We start from the raw sequence: 5,919 nt of genomic DNA on the forward strand, positions 1-5,919 counted from the left end.
TAGCCACCTTGTTCTCCCTGGATTGTCAGCTCTCTCTCTTCAATTGTGGGAGTCCACCAGGCTCTGTCTTATTTCTGCCTCCATATGCAGTAGCCTGGAAACTCACTCAAGATAGTAAGTTGACATGTGTAAGTAAATATTATTCCCTACCACATGTTATCCCCATAGGTCATATTCATTTTCTATAATGTTCTGTACTTAATATTTTTTATCTCATCCTTATCTCCCATGTTTTTAATATTTTGAATATTAACATATATTAACTTTCTTTGTTACTAGAGCTTAGTACTTTGGAAATAATTAAAAAACAAGGTGTGCTACAGTGTGAATAATATTCTGTCATTTGTATAAAATATGCAGCTGGGTTATTTCTTCTATAAATTTTTTACTTCTATGAATAAATGAATACTGTGACAGATAATATGCTACTTACCATCACAAATATTTTTGTCAGGTGATAATGCCTAGAATATTCTTGAATATAATTTATAAGTTGTTTGATGAAGAGAGAACCACTTGCTCTTCTCTAAGAAACATTATCTGTGAATAAAGTAAATGCTAAATTTTGAGTTGTAGCCTTCATCCTTACAAAGAGGTAATAAATTGTAAATACCTACAGACAGACCTATACATGTAAGAAAAATAAAGACTTAGATTTCTGGGCTTGACTTTATATACAAAGTGACATGATGGACTTAGATTGAACCATAAATGACATGCAAGGGTTATAGCATGAGAAAATAGAGTTCCAGAGCCACAGTTCTATGCTTCAAAATCTAAAATCAATATGTTTAGATCTTATTTCCCAGCAAGTATTTTCTCACTTAATCTTAATTTTTTTAAGGCCTACGAGCTACAAATTGAAGACAATTATTGAACCCACATCTGTCTGGCTCAGAAGATGCTTCAATACTACACCATGAATGCCCTCTTCCAATAAAAGGCCAGCCAGCAGGAAACCCAAGGATGCTCTCTCTTAGTTAATACTGGGTGATTCAATTCCTAGGTCAGTCATGCAGGGGCAGACACAGCTTTTGCTAAGATGTCTGTATTCTGATATTTCAGTAGGCCATGCCTGGGCACAAAAGTCTACATGTTTCTGACTCTAGAAGGGTCCAAATGTTTAAATAATATAGTTTTTATATTGTTTTTTGTCGAGTTTGCTAAAATAGCCTAAACTTTATACTCAAATGAACTTGGGTTCATATCTGAGTACTACTAGTGTTTGTTCAGGCAATTGTTATGATTTTTGTGAGCTTTAGATTCCTTTTTTTGGGTGAATGAAATAATAATATTTAGCTGATAGAGATGTGCTAGAACATATCTATGTCTATATCTATCTCTATCTATATAATCTATATCATATATAAATATATATAATCTAATCTATAGATATAGATATATAGATATACATGTTTTAATAAATTAAATAAAACATATTAAATAAGACTAAGATTTTGCTTCAACATTTTAGAAATTCTATCTGCCTTTGTACAGGCCTGAGAATTCTCTTCTTTCTACTTACACTATCTTCTTTTTAAAACTATACCACCTTAAATATGATGATTTTGGGAATTCCTTTTTTAAAATAATTTCTTTTATTGTCTAAAGTTTTACATATGTCTCTTTTTTCCCCAATTAACCACCCCACCAGCCATTCCCACCCTGGGCAAGCCCCCACTGCCCCAGTGTCTGTGTCCATTGGTTATGCTCATATGCATGCATACAAGTCCTTTGGTTGCTCTCTAACCCCCTCCCTTCCCCTGCCTTTCAATTATGTTGATCATTACATCCCATGTATGAGTGAGATCATGTGATAATTATCTTTCTCTGACTGGCTTATTTCACTTAGCATAATGTTCTCCAGTTCCATCCATGCTGTTGTAAATGGTAAAAGTTCCTTCTTTTTTATAGCAGTGTAATATTCCATTGTGTAGATGTACCACTGTTTTTTAATCCACTCATCTGCTGATGGGCACTTATGTTGTTTCCAAGTCTTAGCTATTATAAATTGTGCTGCTATGAACATAGGGGTGTATATATCCTTTCTGATTGGTGTTTCTGGTTTCTTGGGAGATAGTCCTAGAAGTGGGATTTCTGGGTCAAATGGGAGTTCCATTTTTAACTTTTTGAGGAAACGCCAAACTGTTTTCCACAGAGGCTGCACCAGTCTGCATTCCCACCAGCAGTGCACGAGGATTCCTTTTTCTCCACATCCTCACCAGCACTTGTCGTTTGTTAATGATAGCCATTCTGACAGGTTTGAAATGGTATCTCATTGTTGTTTTGATTTACATCTCTCGGATGATTAGTGACTTTGAGCATGTTTTCATATGTCTCTGGGCCTTCTGTATGTCCTCTTTCAAAAAATATCTATTTAGATCTTTGCCCATTTTTTTATTGGATCATTTATTTTCCTTTTGTTATAAATGTAAGACAGAAAACCATAAAAATCCTTTAAGACTCCATAGGCAGCAAAACAGCAGACATATGTCGTAGCAATATCTTTTTAAAAAAATATATTTTATTGATTTTTTACAGAGAAGAAGGGAGAGGGATAGAGAGTTATAAACATTGATGAGAGAGATTGACCAGCTGCCTTCTGCATGTCCCCCACTGGGGATGTGCCCGCAACCAAGGTACATGTCCTTGACCGGAATCGAACCTGGGAACCTTCAGTCCGCAGGCCAACACTCTATCCACTGAGCCAAACCCGTTTGGCTTGTAGCAATATCTTTACAGACACAGCTCCTAGGGCAATGGAGACTAAGGAGAAAATAAACAAATGGGACTAAATCAAAATAAAAAGGTTCTGCACAGCAAAAGAAACCATCAACAAAACAAGAAAGCCCACTGCATGGGAGAACATATTTGCCAATGATATTTCAGATAAGGGTTTAATCTCCAAATTTTACAGAGAATTAATTCTTTAAACCTCATTACTACCCCACATTGCAATATCACTTTACCATGTACTGCTAATATTTTAATGATCTTTTAACAGCATTTTATAGCTCGATTTCTTGTTTTCCAAACTAGAAAATATGCTTTCTGCAAAGGAGTGCACACCCTCTTTTTCTTTTTTCTTTTTTTTTTTAAATATATTTTATTGATTTTTTACAGAGAGGAAGGGAGAGAGATAGAGAGTCAGAAACACCGACGAGAGAGAAACATCGATCAGCCGCCTCCCGCACACCTCCCACTGGGGATGTGCCCGCAACCCAGGTACATGCCCTTGACCGGAATTGAACCCGGGACCCTCCAGTCCACAGGCCGACGCTCTATCCACTGAGCCAAACCGGTTTCGGCCCTCTTTTTCTTTTAATACTTTCTTCAGCAGTGAAAACAATGCTATTTTGCACAATAGACTCACTATATCAATATTGCTGTGTGCCTACTGACTGATCACTTATAGTATATGCAATACTAGCATCTGGGTGGATGTAGAACCGAGGGAGACTGGACAGCCTTAGGAAGCTATGAAAGAAGGCTTCAGAAACTTTGATGCGTTCTTCTTTCCTTTATAAATTCTCCCCAAAGACTTTTAGCCTGTGTTTTTTCCTGGAATATTGAGCCAAATTATGATGGCAGGCAGTCCTCATCCCTATGAAACCTCGCCTACAAATGAAAGACACATAGGTGGTGTTGAGGAGCAGAATCCAACAAAATCCTTCTCCACATGGGTCTTGTGGACACCATCATCCTTCAAGTCCTCTGGACACTCTGCAGAGCTGTCTGCTGAGGCCACTGGAGAGTCACTGACCCACACCTCTCCAGGGTTTGCTGAGGGGACACCACCTGTTATATTCCTCACTGCTAAGCCCATGCTAGCAATCCTTTGACAACTAAATAAATAGGATGCCCTTAATGAAGGTGTTCTAATTAATTGTGCGTGCACACGTGTGCGTGCACACACACACACACACACACACAGTAAAGGCCTAACAAAACATTATCTCTACTCCCATTTAACAGGATGTCAATAGCAACTACCATCTAGACCTGAAATGTACCGATTGATCAGGGAGCGTAATGATGCTATAAAACACTATTGACTATTCCTAAGTAACCAGTTTTTGGTTTAATGACAGTAAAATAACATTGCAATGACAAGGAAGGAAATATCTGCTTAATTCAATAACAGACATAGGATTCTAAAACACATTTTTCCTTTCCTTTCCCATTGCTACTTATCCCTTCTAAGCCATTCCCCAAGTGATATATATATATATTAAAGTGACATAAATATCACTTTAAAGTTTGAATTAAAATATAAGAGAATTGTCATAATTACTTGTTTTTTTGTTAATTGAGGTTTTACATACAGTAAAATTCACTTTTAATTGAGTTTATTGTGGTAAAGTTGGTTCACAAAACCATGCAGGTTTCTAGTGTACAACTCAACAAAACGTCATTAGCACATTGCATTGTGCTCCCATCGCCCCAAGCAAAGTCTCTTTGCCCACCTCCACCTACTCCCACCCCCTTTCCCTCTGACCATCACTGCGCTATTGTCTGTATCTATGTGTTATATAATATTTTTATTTTTTTCTTAATCACTTCACCTTCTTTCATCCAGCCAGAGCTAACAAAATTTTGATTCATAAATGTTGAAATTGAAGTCATTTATATGTTACAATTTTAATAGTCCCACATAAAGACAATTTAGAGTTAGCATTAATATCATCATCACTTGCTATGGTCCACTGAGAATGAATAGCATCTATATTTATTTGTATATCAATTTCTCTGTTGTTGTCACTAGGTATTCTTTATATTAGGTATAATTGCATGTAAGGTGGGTTCAGGGTTATTTTCACTAGATATAAAACACCCAGGCAAACCGTGCATGATACACACCTCCCTGACCTCTCTACCCCATCAGAACTCACCACCTCTGCAGGCCTGGACAATGATGACCTTGGGCTTGTCCTGTAGATGGCAGCAGTTGCGATTGTTGAAAATCTGGAATATGGTGTCATAAGGTTGCACATCTGGGTTTTTATCGCTATTCTGAGTCCCACAGATTGTATCCCGGAGGCCATGAGACAGGAACAGCAAGAATGTACTATCTGAGGTCCTGTGCTCTGGGCGAGTGGCAAATCTCCTTAGCACTAACTCCATGGCCTGAAAGAGAAGTAAACCTTTAAACATCAGCTCATAATACCTGCCCTTTCTACCACTGATGGTTTGTGGAATAGAAAGAATAAGTGGCAACTGCCTTGCACTTTCCAGTGACCAATTTCTGGAAGGTACTCAGAAATGGCCATTGTTATTGTTATTTTGCTGTTATTGCTGTTAATGTCATAGTTACTAGAATATGTATGTCTGCCAAATGTTTCACAATACGCATAATACAGTAATTATTACTTTAACCATTCATAAGTACAATTGAGTTGCATTAAATATATTCACATTATTCTATAAACATCACCATATCTAACCTTTTCATCATCCCCAACATCTCTATACCCATTAAACAATAACATCCCCTTATCCCCATATCTAGGTAAGCTTTTTTCTATTTTTTTCTAGGAATTTGTAAATTCTAGTTATATCAGATAAGCAAAATTATATAATAGTTTTCCTTCTATGTCTAACTTATTTCAGTAAACATAATGTTTCTAAGGCCCATTCATATATCAAAATGTCATTCCTTTTTACAGCTGAGTGATATATCTTTTATCCATTCATTTGTTGATGGACAGTGGGTTGTATCCACCTTTTAGCTATTGTGATTAGTGCTGCTGTGAACAATGGTATACACATATCTGTTCAAATCCCTGCTTTCAATTATTTTGGATATATAACTAGGAATATATATTGATGGGTTGTACAGTAGTATAACATTTTGAGAACTGCCAAACTGTTTTCAACACTGACTACCATTTTACATCTCTACCAGCAATGCAGAAATTA

General features: G+C 36.7%; 1 pseudogene; it reads right to left on the reverse strand.

Moving 5' to 3' along the window:
• Positions 1–433: 433 nt before the first annotated feature.
• Positions 434–5,127, reverse strand: LOC102439328 (annotated as a pseudogene).
• Positions 5,128–5,919: the final 792 nt, after the last annotated feature.

Source organism: Myotis lucifugus, unplaced genomic scaffold (genome assembly GCF_000147115.1).
Source record: "Myotis lucifugus unplaced genomic scaffold, Myoluc2.0 scaffold_6271, whole genome shotgun sequence".
Lineage (NCBI taxonomy): Eukaryota > Metazoa > Chordata > Mammalia > Chiroptera > Vespertilionidae > Myotis > Myotis lucifugus.